The sequence below is a fragment of the Bos grunniens genome, chromosome 8, assembly GCF_055505025.1.
Source record: "Bos grunniens cultivar Pamir isolate PY7600 chromosome 8, Bosgru_T2T1.0, whole genome shotgun sequence".
NCBI classification, from domain to species: Eukaryota; Metazoa; Chordata; class Mammalia; order Artiodactyla; family Bovidae; genus Bos; species Bos grunniens.
The window spans coordinates 4,261,734-4,274,295 of record NC_141172.1 but is presented as its reverse complement, the minus strand read 5'-3'; the positions used below and the strand labels follow the sequence as shown (position 1 = coordinate 4,274,295).

The following is a 12,562-nucleotide window of genomic DNA, read 5'->3' as shown; positions in this document are numbered from 1 at the left end:
TGAACTATGTTCCCTCCAAAAGATACCCTGGAGTCCAGACTCACAGTACTTCAAAGTGAGACCTTATTTGGAAATAAGGTCTTTACAGAAGTAATTAGGTCAACATAATGTATCAGGGAGAACCCTCATCCAATATAATTTGTGTCCTTAAAAAAAAAAAAAGGAAATGTGGTCACGGAGACACACACATGAAGAGCGCCACGTGACTATAAAGACAACTGTCTACACCATCTAGAAACTGAGGACAGAGGCCTGGAGCAAATGCCTCCCTCACAGCCTCAGAAGGAACCATCCCTTGATCTCAAACTTTCAGCCTCCAGACCAGGAGGTAACATCTTTCTGTTGTTTAAACCACCAACTTTGTTACAGCAGCCCTAGAAAATGAATGCACAACCTTACAATAGCAGTCTTCTTCTCTTTTTTAAAATGAGAACTCTGTAGCATAAGACAATTAAAGACCTTCCCCAGATCCTACAGGCAGTAGTCGTAGGGCTGTTATGCAACAAAGATCTGTTCTGTTCCTAACGCTTGCTACTCTGTCTTGCTGCCTCCAACCTAAGCTTGCACATGGGCTTACTGTGTATACCTACAATTGCACAATCAAGGGATTTTTAAATTGCTTACTCTGAGGAGAACTTTCTGAGGACCCACTTCCCTATGTTTTGGGAATGAGTTATTGCAGAAAGCTTGAGAGGGAGGTAGAGACAGTGATCTGGTTTGGGAAAGGCAAGGTTATATAAACAAAAAGTGGACTTTCCTGGTGGTCCAGTGGTTAGGACTGGACTTCTAATGCAGAGGTTGTGGGTTCGAACCCTGGTCAGGCAGCTAAGACCCCATGTACCTCTTGGCCAAAATATCAAAACATGAAACAGGAGAGATGTAACAAATTCCATAAAGACTTTAAAAATTTGTAGTTGTCCAGTTGCCCAGTTGTGTCTGACTCTTTGCAACCTATAGACTGCAGCACACCAGGCCTCCCTGTCCCTCACTTTAAAAATGGTCCATATCAAAAACAATCTTTAAAAATAAGTAATTTTTAAACATAAGTACCTCTCATGCAATATTTGGGACATGCTTATATTAATTTTTTCCCTTGTTTAATGTGAAATTAAAATCTCGCTGGTATTTTTGTAATTCTATTTGTTAAATCTGGCAATTAAAATTCTACCCCAGAACTTTTAGTTTGGGGCCTCAGTCCGCGAGCTGGGAGCGATGGCATAAAAGTGTCAGCAAAGGTGGGGACACTGAGCCTGCTCTGCATGTAAAGTCCTTGAATTGCCTGGTAAATGCTTGGGAATGTTCAATAAATACTGCCTATTTTTATTATGGGGGCTTCCCAGGTGGGTCAGCGGTAAAGAATCTGCCTGCCAATGCAGGAAATGCAGGTTTGATCCTTGGGTCAGGAAGATCCTCTGGAGAAGGAAACAGCAACCTGCTCTAGTATTCTTGCCTGGGAAATCTCATGGACAGTGGAGCCTGGTGGGCTACAGTCCATGGAGTTGCAAAAGAGTTGGACATGACTTAGCGACTAAACAACAACTATTATTATTATAGCAATTGGGAACTACCCTCGTAGGTCTCAGGAGAAGATGCGGGGGAAGGCAGAAGGCAAGAAGATAGGAGCTGTTATTATTGTTCCAAGGTAGACTGGCACTGGGGGCTTATATAATGAGGTGAGAGACTGATGAGATATGCTGCTTTAATGTCCCATATCTGTTCTTCTTGTGCATCTCATTGGGCATTGAGCCAATGGAATGAAAAAGCAGAGAGTTCTGACAGCACAGAGGACTAGGGCCTGCAGACACAGTGGCCACTGTACTGACTCCTGAGGGGATGCAGGAGAGATTCAGGAGATGTCTGAGATACATGGGAATGGATGTCGTTTAAATTAAGTGTATTATGGCACTGGAAAATTGCTAGGAAGCCCAGCTACCAATCAAAACAACCAGAAAATTCCTTGCTGCTGAATGAAACTCAAGAAAAGCATACAGTGATCTTTTTGAACGGCTTACACCTTCTGAGTTGCTGGCTAGACACTCCTAAGGAGTCATGAGAGATCTTTTGGAAAATGGAAAGAATGCCACAAGAGCAAAAAAAAAAAATTAAGTCAAAGTGGTGGTCATGAAATTGGCAGCTCACTGATAACCCTTTTTTTCTTTATAGTTTCTTTTTTTAAAAAAGGATTTTATTTATTTTTGGCTGTGCTGGGTCTTCGTTGCCACACAGGCTTCTCTCTAGCTGTGCGGCACAGGCTTCTCACTGCCAAGGCTTCTCTTGTTGTGGAGCACAGGCTTTAGTGTGCATGGGCTTCAGTAGTTTTGGCTCCCACGCTCTAGAGCACAGCCTCAGCAGCTGTGGTGCACAGGGTTAGTTGCTCTGCTACATGTGGGATCTGCCGGGACTAGGGATCGAACCCATGTCTTCTGCACGGGCATGCAGATTCTTTACCACTGAGCCACCAGGGAAGCTCCATCTTTTTTTTTTTTTTCTTTAAAATACACTTCTACTGCTGGGTTTACTGGATGTTACAGAACCATGCAAGTATTTCCACAGCAGCCAATTCTTGTCAGTTCAGGAGTCATAAAGTATATATGTTGCTTTCTCTCTGATGACTGGCACAGGAACATGGAAAATTGGCAGAAATAGATGATGACTGACAATCTTCCATGTTCCTATGCCAATCGGAAGAGATTCAGTAGATGTGTGAGAGAATATTTATGATGAAACCTTATCAATTCAAGACACTAGGTAAAGCAAAATTTCAAATTTATGTCACTTATTTCAAATGGTTTTTGACATCAGATACTTTGAACCATTAAACAGAATCCTCCTGCTCCACAGAAGTAAACTGTTTAACAATTTAGAACTACTGTTTTCCTTCATTATCTTTATGACAATTCTCCTACCTTTCGACCTTTTTATTTCTTAAGATGTATCCTTTAATGGTGATAAAAGGAAAGGGATGAGGTTCAAATGAACACTTAGACTCATGGCAATTCTGGCAAACGTGTGGATGGGGAGGGGAGGGATGTGACTGGCTACAATTAGCACCAAGTACATGTCCGTGAACAGAGAAGTCTCTCCATAAATCCTTCAATAATTAATTAATGAGGGACTCAACCAATTTCTGCCTTCTGGACATTATCACACATAATCAGAATTTCATAGTAACTATAAAACCATATGAAACGACCAGTGACCGCAAGTTATATTTTAAAAAATTAATGGGCATGTTAATGCCCACTCTACTAAAGGCACATGTGCTCTAGTTTTCCAGTCTCACAAAGCATTGGAAAACCACAGCTGTTGATAATGCTTTCTACTTGCCAGATCCTGTAACCGTGCACTTGCCTTCAACATGGCATTTGTACCACATTAAAGCTTGGCAAGCTTAATCTTCGCTAACCACGGGCAAATGGGAACATGCTATAAAGTATAAAAATAAATTTCAGCCAAAAGCCATTATCAAGTATATGTTTGTTTGGATTTGACTAAGAACCTCTCATTTGTTCATGCACACTTGGTGTCTTTACATTCTGTGTACCGATTACTCTCGCATTGACTATATCACATGCCTAATAGTCCAGGAAGGCTCTCAGCACAGGAGAGCAGGAAAGAGAGGGGAGAGGAAGAAGTCAGAGTGAGGACGTACCTCCCCTGTAAACCTCGGGGGGACTCTTCCTCCTCTCCTGCCCAATGCACCACACTAAACGTGTTGTTGAGTAGTTGGTAGTTGATTCTTTTATATCATCAGATAGGAGAATCCACCCTTGCATGTATCTAGCAACAAGCCTCATAATAGAATAAAACTATGCTATCTGGATTTGCTTCTCAGGTGGCTCAGTGGTAAAGGACCCACTTGCCAATGCAGGAGACTGGGTGGATTCAACACCTGGGTCAGGAAGATGCCCTGGAGAAGGAAATGGTAACCCACTCCAGTATTCTTGCCTGAGAAATCCCATGGACAGAGGAGTCTGGTGGGCTACAGTCCATGGGGTCACAAAGAATCGGATGCGACTGAGCTACCAAACAACAACAACAGCCCCCTGTCGTGCTCCATCCACGCCCGCCTTCCAGTATCTGGAGACGGGAACCACATTCCAGGCATCCTTTTTCAGTGCCCAGTAAATGGACATGTGGTACGAACAAACACCAAACATGTGTACCCACTTTCTGGGTTTCAGTTGGATTTTGTTCTATCGAGGAAAGAAAGCAAAGCAACCCCCTCAAACAAACCAAAGAAACAGATCCTTTTCTTAACAGTCATCGACTCACTCGCTTCTTTATTCAGTCATTTTTGAGCTTCCACTAAGTACTAGGTGTGACCTTTGAGGCCATTCACTCCAGGGAGTGGACAAGATGACCTGTAAAAGTACTTAGCACAGTGCCTGGTATGTGGCAGGCAAGCCACAAAATTAGATTTCTTTCCTTCTCAAATCCTTATCCTTGAACTCATCAATCGACCAAAACCCATCAATCAGCCAACCTGAAGAAAACGATAAGCTGCCAATCCAGTGTCATCATCCCTTTAAATACCCCTACCCACCATGCAGTTATACACGGTGAGGTTAAGCATGTGAGTCAGGGAGAATAAAACACACACAGGCAGAGTCGTGGCTCATGATTCTTGCTTTGCCACGTTTCGTTGTAAAAGAGGAGAGGAAATGGTCAGTGAAGGGTTCCAGGATTTCTAGGCTGTATCTGAACATACACACATACACATACACACACTTTGGGGAGGTTGTGTTGTTAATCTAGGCAAACAGCTTTGCAACTGACACTAAGCATTTACTATCCTCTCTGGCTGTTTGACTGAATTTAACTTTTATTTACAAGCAACTTCTATAAATAGATACAACCTTAAAGCACTTTATGCCCCATTTTGTACCCTACTTGACATTGTTTTCCTTGACTCCCAACACTAGGTCAAAGATGGAGGAGAAAACGATCTGACGTATCATCAGTTTGTCATGATATATGCCAAATGCCACCACCAGATTGATCACTGCCACAGGGCAACCCACACTAATCCCCGAGACATCCAGAGTGAACAGACCCTGACATAAAAGCAGCTGGAGAAGTCTTTGCAGGTCCAAGATATTTAAAGAACTCATCTATGACCTCTACTGGTCAAGCTATTAAAACACAACAGCTACCATGATTTCAGAAGTGTTTTCATTCATTCATTGATCAAACACTTTTTAGCGCCTACTATGTGCCAGGCTTCCCTGGTGGCTCAGATGGTAAAGAATCAGTCTGCAACGCGGGAGACCTGGGTTCAATCCCTGGAGTGGAGCGTGGCAACCCACTCCAGTATTCTTTCCTGGAGAATCCCCGTGGACAGAGGAGCCTGGTGGGCTGCAGTCAGTGGGGTCACAAAGAGTTGGACGTGACTGAGCGGCTAATCACACATGTGCCAGGCACTGACGAAGGAATGACAATAAACAAAACAGACCTAAAAACTCCCTCCCTCTTAAAATTCAACTGGGCAGCGTTTAAACAATATGTGTTGTAAATAAGTTGATTGTGGAGTATTTTGGAAGGTAATAAGTGCTTTTAAAAAGAGGAAAAAGTAAATCAAGGGAAAGAGACTCAAAAGCATAGAGTAGGCGGAACTGGAGAAGCAGGCTGCAGAATTAAATCAGACCCTCAGGATACGTGTCAGTGCAAGGGTAGAATTAAGCAAGGAGTCCAAGGAGGCGAGAATCTTAATAAGTTAAGACATAACACACAGGAACTTCCCTGCCAATGGCTAAGACTTCTGCACTCCCAATGCAGGGGGTCTGGGTTCAATTTCCTAGCCAGGGAACTAGATCCCACATGCCGCAACTAAAGATTCCACATACCACAACTGAGACCCCATGCAGCCAAATTAATTCATTACTTTTTCAAAGAAAAGATTCATTTTAAAAAAGCCCTAACACATAGATTCTCAAGTTAGTTTAACTAGACATCGCCTGAGAGCAAGTTTCTTTTTCACAGTTTCGCAAGAGATTTTAGAGTTAGTCAGACTTGTGTTTAAGCCTATATGGGTCAGCTTTGCTGCAGCAAAAAACAACCCCCAATTCTCAATGGTTTAAAGGACAAATATTCACTTTTTTGTTTACATCTTGTACAGGCTGCAGGCTAACTCTGAGTCAACTGTGACTGGTGGGCTCAGCCCTGCTCCACATGTGTCCTATTTCAGGGGTAGAGCTGAAGAGACAGCCACCTTCTGGGGTATGTTGTCCCCACAGAGGAGGAGAGGGCTGAAGTACATCTAATTGCACCATGGAACTTACAGCCTCTTCTCATTTGGGGCATACATCAAGTTTATTCACACTCCATTGACCAAAGAAAGTCCCACTGGCCAAGCCCAGAGTCAGTGGGAGCAGGAAAGTGTAAATGTGGCCCAGACACAAGGGCAAGGAGGGAGTGGATAACGGTGAGGAAATAATACAGCGTAACTGTGGGGAGTCACTCAGTCTCTCACCTTATCCAAGAGTGAAACAGGAATAGGAACAGGCTACCTGTGAAGAATAAATGAGATATTATAAATGTACTTAGCAACGTAACTGGTTTATATGAAGGGATGAGTGAAAGTTGAAGTTGCATCATCACTCTGGCCCAATTCCTCTGGAGGGCTGGGTGGCTGTTGGGTGGAAGGTGGGGTGGAATTCCCTGGCAGTCCAGTGGTTAAGACTGCGTTTCCTTTGCAGGGGGTGCGGGTTCAATCCCTGGTTAGGGAGCTAAGATCCCACATGCTGCATAACCAAATAAACAAATAAGCCAAATGTACCTTTAAAAAAAAGTGCTTAAAAAAACCAGAAGTTATAGGGGCAAGGAGTGGATGTGTGGGAAAACTGAGAAGCCTGGGACTGAAACCTTGATCCAGTTCTTTCTCTAAATCCTGGATAAATTACTGATCTATAAAGTGAGGCATCCATCTAAATGATCTGTAAGGTTCCTTTCTGGGGCTAAAGATCCTCAGTTCAGTTCAGTTCAGTTCAGTCGCTCAGTCATGTTCGACTCTCTGCGACCCCATGAATCGCAGCAGGCCAGGCCTCCCTGTCCATCACCATCTCCCGGAGTTCACTCAAACTCACGTCCATTGAGTCAGTGATGCCATCCAGCCATCTCATCCTCTGTCGTCCCCTTTTCCTCCTGCCCCCAATCCCTCCCAGCATCAGAATCTTTTCCAATGAGTCAACTCTTCGCATGAGGTGGCCAAAGATCCTCAGTCTGGGATAAAATATTAACAGGGTTTTCTTTCCTTTTTCTCTAGAGCCGCTGCTGACTAGTTCTAACACCAGGTGGCGCTAGACAACAACTTAATGGAAAAAGATGAGGGCTTTTCTGTGGAGATTGGAGAGTCTAGAATTATTATTTTCTTATAGATTTGTTGGAGAAGGCAATGGCAACCCACTCCAGTGTTCTTGCCTGGAGAATCCCAGGGACGGCGGAGCCTGGTGGGCTGCCGTCTATGGGGTCGTACAGAGTCAGACACGACTGAAGCAATATAGCAGCAGCAGCAGCAGCATAGATTTGTTACAAAGCAGAGCTGTTGCATTTGATAGCTTTTCAGGAAGCACCACTTTGAGGAAACACCACCCCAAAACATCAAATGCTCCCTGTAGTCCTAGGACCTCATGCTTTGGGAAAGGACTCTGGGAAATTGGGAACTACCACATTTTTCTAGGGATTTTGGAATAGGAGAGGTACATTTTTTTTTTTTTTAAGCAAAAGCATGAGATCATTGGAGCTGTGCTATAAGATGATACAGATAGCAGCCATGTGATGGAATCTGGCATGGGGGAGAATTATTCAGCAGACTCATATAACAGGATGGGATCCATGTTCATGGATCTGAGACAAAAGAGTGGGAGTGAGCACAGCAATGGGTGAGATGGTGCAGCAACAGATTCTAAAACTTGGCAACTATTTACATCAAGAGGCTTCAAATAGGATAAATCATAATGAAAGATGGCTCCCAGATAAGTAGGAAGATGCTGGGGCCACTGACAGCACATGATTTTGGGAGACAGTATTACTGTTATTCCTGCACTTCAAATGCACACCCAGAAGAATAAAACATGATGGTTCCTGCCTCTTAGGTACCAAGAAGCCCCTGGTGCATGAGTACTGGTCTTAAAAGGGCCAGACTTGCCAGCTGTGGAAAGCATTGAAATGCTCCAATATGACAACTAGCCTTTTCTCGAGAAATGTTTCCTTATACATGATTTTAATGGTGGTACTTCATAATCTTGGAGTAGGAAATGGCAACCCACTCCAGTATTCTTGCTTGGAAAATTCCATGGACAGAGGAGCTTGGCGGGTTACAGTCCATGAGGCTGCAAAGAGTTGGACATGACTAAGCAGGCACACACACACACACACTTTAAAATCCAGAGGCATTTCTCTGTTGATAATGGGGACAGGGCTACATTGGATATCTCTGTACCTTTCAATCAATTTTGCTGTGAACCTAAACTGCTCAAAAAAAAGAAAAAAGGAAATCTTTTTTTTTTTTTTTTAATTTTGGCCAATTCTGGGAAGATGATGAAGTAGGAAGTTCTGAGAATCTGTGTCCCACCCTGGATAACAATTAAGCTGGCAGAATCTGTCTGATGTAACTACTGTGGAACTCTGGACAGTTTATTGAAGGCTTGCAATGTCCAGGAGACGATGTGGACAGTTAATTTTGGCCAGTTTCAGCTCTCAGCACCACAGCAGCCTTGCATCCTCACCCCCATGGCAGGCAGCTATGCCTGATTCCTGGAGCAGCTTGTCCACAACTTGCAGGAGCCTGGGTGGGCAAAGTGGATACCAGTGGTCTGTGCTCTGATCACTGGTCGCTGTTCCTGACCACATAGGTCCAGATAAAAAGTCAGTTTCACTGTTGTAGCACCTCCCCCCACTAATGCAAGTCCCTCTTCATCTGGCTTAAGTGACAGCCAGGAGATTTAAAGGAACAGTGTCCTTTTTTTTTTTTTTTTTTTAAACAGTGCTTGTTAGTGAGGTGCTAATAAGCAGACCAACACACACATACTAGAGGTCCCAGAAAGAGAAGAGAGAAAAGGGCAGAGAGGGTATTTGAAGAAATAATGGCTGAAAATGTGCCAAACTTGATGAAAAACACAAATATAAATATCCAGCAAGTTCAACAATGTCCAAGGATGGTGAGCTGAAAGTCCCAAAAAAGAGAACATCCAGGAAGCAGCAATTCAGCAGCAAATAATCACACACAAGGGATCTTTAATAGGACTATCAGTAGATTTCTCATCAGAAACTTTGGAGACCATAAGGCAGTGGGCTGATATAGTCAAAATGCTGTAAGAAAAAACCCGTCAACCAAGAATTCTGTATCTAACAAAACTGTCCTTGGAGAGTAAGAGAGAAATTAAGCTATCAAGATAAAAGCTAGGGAGTCTGTTACCAGTGGACCTGTTGTGCAAGAAATGCTCAAGAGAGTCCTACAAGGTGAAATGAAAAGACACTTGAAGCCATAAGAGAAACTCAAATCTCTATGGAAAAATCACAAGTGTTAGTCACTCAGTCCTGTCTGACTCTTTGTGACCCCACTGTCTGTGACCCCATTGTCTGTACTGGAGCGGATTGCCATTTCCTTCTCCAGGGGATTTTCCCTATCCAGGATTGAACCCAGATCTCCTGCATTGCAGGCAGACTCTTTACTGACTGAGCCAGCAGAGAAGCCCATCAGATGGAAAAAACAAGAAGCCCCTCAGATGGAAAAACATTTATCTTTTTCTCTTCCTCGAGAGCTCTGGACCCCTTTCTACTCCTCGAGGACCCTGGACCCCTTCCTCCTTGAGGGCCCCAGACTCCTTATCAACCTACCTAAGAATTAACTCTTATACAAGATGGAAACATCAAGATCTCAACAAAGGTAAATACATGGATAATTATGAAAGCTAGTGTTATTGTAACAATGGTTTGCAACTGAACTTTTTGTTTTGTACATGACTTGAGAGTATTGCATTTTAAAAATATAATATTTTACATTTTGGGGCATATGATGTAGACAGAGGTAATTTTATGATATCAACAACTGAGAGGATCGGGGTGGAGCTGTAAAGGAGTTTGGGCATGTTATTGAAGTTAGGCTGGCATAAACGCAAACTATACTGTTATAACTTTAGGATGTTAAAGAAAATCTTTGTGGTAATCACAAAGAAAATAGCTATAGAAGATACACAAAAGGAAATGAGAAAGGAATGCAAACATTTCACTACAAAAAATCAACTGAACACAGGGCCTTCCTTGGTGTTCCAGAGGTTAAGACCGCACTATCCCATTGCAAGGGGACCTACGATCCTGCAAGCCACACAACAGGCCAAAATAATAATAATTTTTTAAAATTAAAAATCAACTTAATACACCAAAAGAAACCAGTAAGTAATGCAGGAGATGAATAATAATAAGAAAAAAAGCTACAAGACATTTAGGAAACAAATAGCAAAATCACAGAAGTAAATCCTTACCAGTAATTATTTTAATTGTAAATAAACTCTTCTGTGGATCACAACAAACTGTGGAAAATTCTGAAAGAGATGGGAATACCAGACCACCTGACCTGCCTCTTGAGAAATCTGTATGCAGGTCAAGAAGCAATAGTTAGAACTGGACATGGAACAACAGACTGGTTCCAAATAGGAAAAGGAGTACATCAAGGCTGTATATTGTCACCCTGCTTATTTAACTTATATGCAGAGTACGTCATGAGAAATGCTGGGCTGGATGAAGCACGAGCTGGGATCAAGATTACCAGGAGAAATATCAATAATCTCAGATATGCAGATTAACACCACCCTTATGGCAGAAAGCGAAGAGAAGCTAAAGAGCCTCTTGATGAAAGTGAAAGAGGAGAGTGAAAAAGTTGGCTTAAAGCTCAACATTCAGAAAACAAAGATCATGGTATCTGGTCCCATCACTTTATGGGAAATAGATGGGGAAACAGTGGGAACAGTGGCAGACTTTATTTTGGGGAGCCCCAAAATCACTGCAGATGGTGACTGCAGCCATGAAATTAAAAGACGCTTACTCCTTGGAAGAAAAGTTATGACCAACCTAGACAGCATATTCAAAAGCAGAGACACTACTTTGCCAACAAAGGTCCGTCTAGTCAAGGCTATGGTTTTTCCAGTAGTCATGTATGGATGTGAGGGTTGGACTGTAAAGAAAGCTGATGGCCAAAGAATTGATGCTTTTGAACTGTGGTGCTGGAGAAGACTCTTGAGAGTCCCTTGGACAGCAAGGAGATCCAACCAGTCCATCCTAAAGGAAGTCAGTTCTGAATATTCATTGGAAGAACTGATGCTGAAGCTGAAACTCCAATACTTTGGCCACCTGATGGGAAGAACTGGCTCATTGGAAAAGACCCTGATTCTGGGAAAGATTGAAGGCAGGAGGAGAAGGGGACGACAGAGGATGAGAAGGTTGGATGGCATCACCAACTTAATGGACATGAGTTTGAATAAACTCTGGGAGTTGGTGATGGACAGGGAGGCCTGGCGTGCTGCAGTCCATGGGGTCGCAAAGAGTCGCACATGACTGAGCGACTGAACTGAACTGAAATGAACTCTTCAATCAAAAGACAGAGATTGGCAGAATTGATAAGAAACACAGAATATGACTACATCTACAAGAGACCCATTTTAGATCCAAAGACATAAATAGAATGAAAGTAAAAGGATGGAAAAAGTTATTTCATGCAAACAGCCACCAAAAGAGAACGTGAGTAGATGTATGAGGTACTAAGAGTAGTCAAATTCTTAGAGACAAAAGTAGACTGGTGGTTCCCAGGGGCTGGAAGAGAAGGGAAGGGGGAATTATTGTTTAGTAGGAATACAACTTTAGTTTTATAAGATGCAAAATGTTACAAAGAAGGATGGTGGCGATGGATGCACAATGTTATGAATGCATTTAAATATCACTGAACTTAAAACTGGGTAAGATGGGACTTCCCTGGTGGCACAGTGGATGAGACTCTGTCTGCCAGTGCAGGGGACAGGGGTTCGATCCCTGGTCCAGAAAGATTCCACATGCGGTGGAGTAACTAAGCCCATGGGCCACAACGACCAAGCCCATGTGCTATAACCACTGAAGCCCACTTGCCTCAAACCTGTGTTCTGCAACAAGAGAAGTCACAGCAACGAGAAGCCCACAAACAGCAACCAGAGAGTAACCCTTGCTCACCGCACCTAGAGAAAAGCCTGCACAGCAATGAAGCCCCAGCACAGCAAAAATAAAAATAAATAAATGAATAAATAAAATTATAAGAAGAATGGGTAAGGTGGTATCAGATCAGATCAGATCAGTCGCTCAGTCGTGTCCGACTCTGCGACCCCATGAATCGCAGCACGCCAGGCCTCCCTGTCCATCACCAACTCCCGGAGTTGGTAAATTGTATATTATATGTACTTTACACACATACACACAACTGTAAAAAAGAAAAGTAATACAGAATAGCATAACTATTTAAAAACAAACAAACAAAAAAACCCTTAGCAATTTCTTAAGCCTCCTATATGCCAATGTGGCCACAGAGCACAGCAGAAGGAAC

At 42.9% G+C, this 12,562-nt stretch overlaps 1 protein-coding gene across 6 annotated transcripts in view; it reads right to left on the bottom strand.

Annotated features, from left to right (window-relative positions):
- The window catches only part of SAP30 (Sin3A associated protein 30), a 109,989-nt gene that overhangs the window by 36,275 nt on the left and 61,152 nt on the right, over window positions 1-12,562 (bottom strand). For 2 of the 6 annotated variants that reach the window (XR_015169379.1, XR_015169378.1), the window contains exon 6: window positions 6,473-6,509. The exons of the other annotated variants lie outside the window; for them this stretch is intronic. The gene's annotated coding sequence lies outside the window, so the exon portion shown is untranslated. The remainder of the gene's footprint in view (window positions 1-6,472; window positions 6,510-12,562) is intronic. 6 annotated transcript variants of the gene reach the window in all.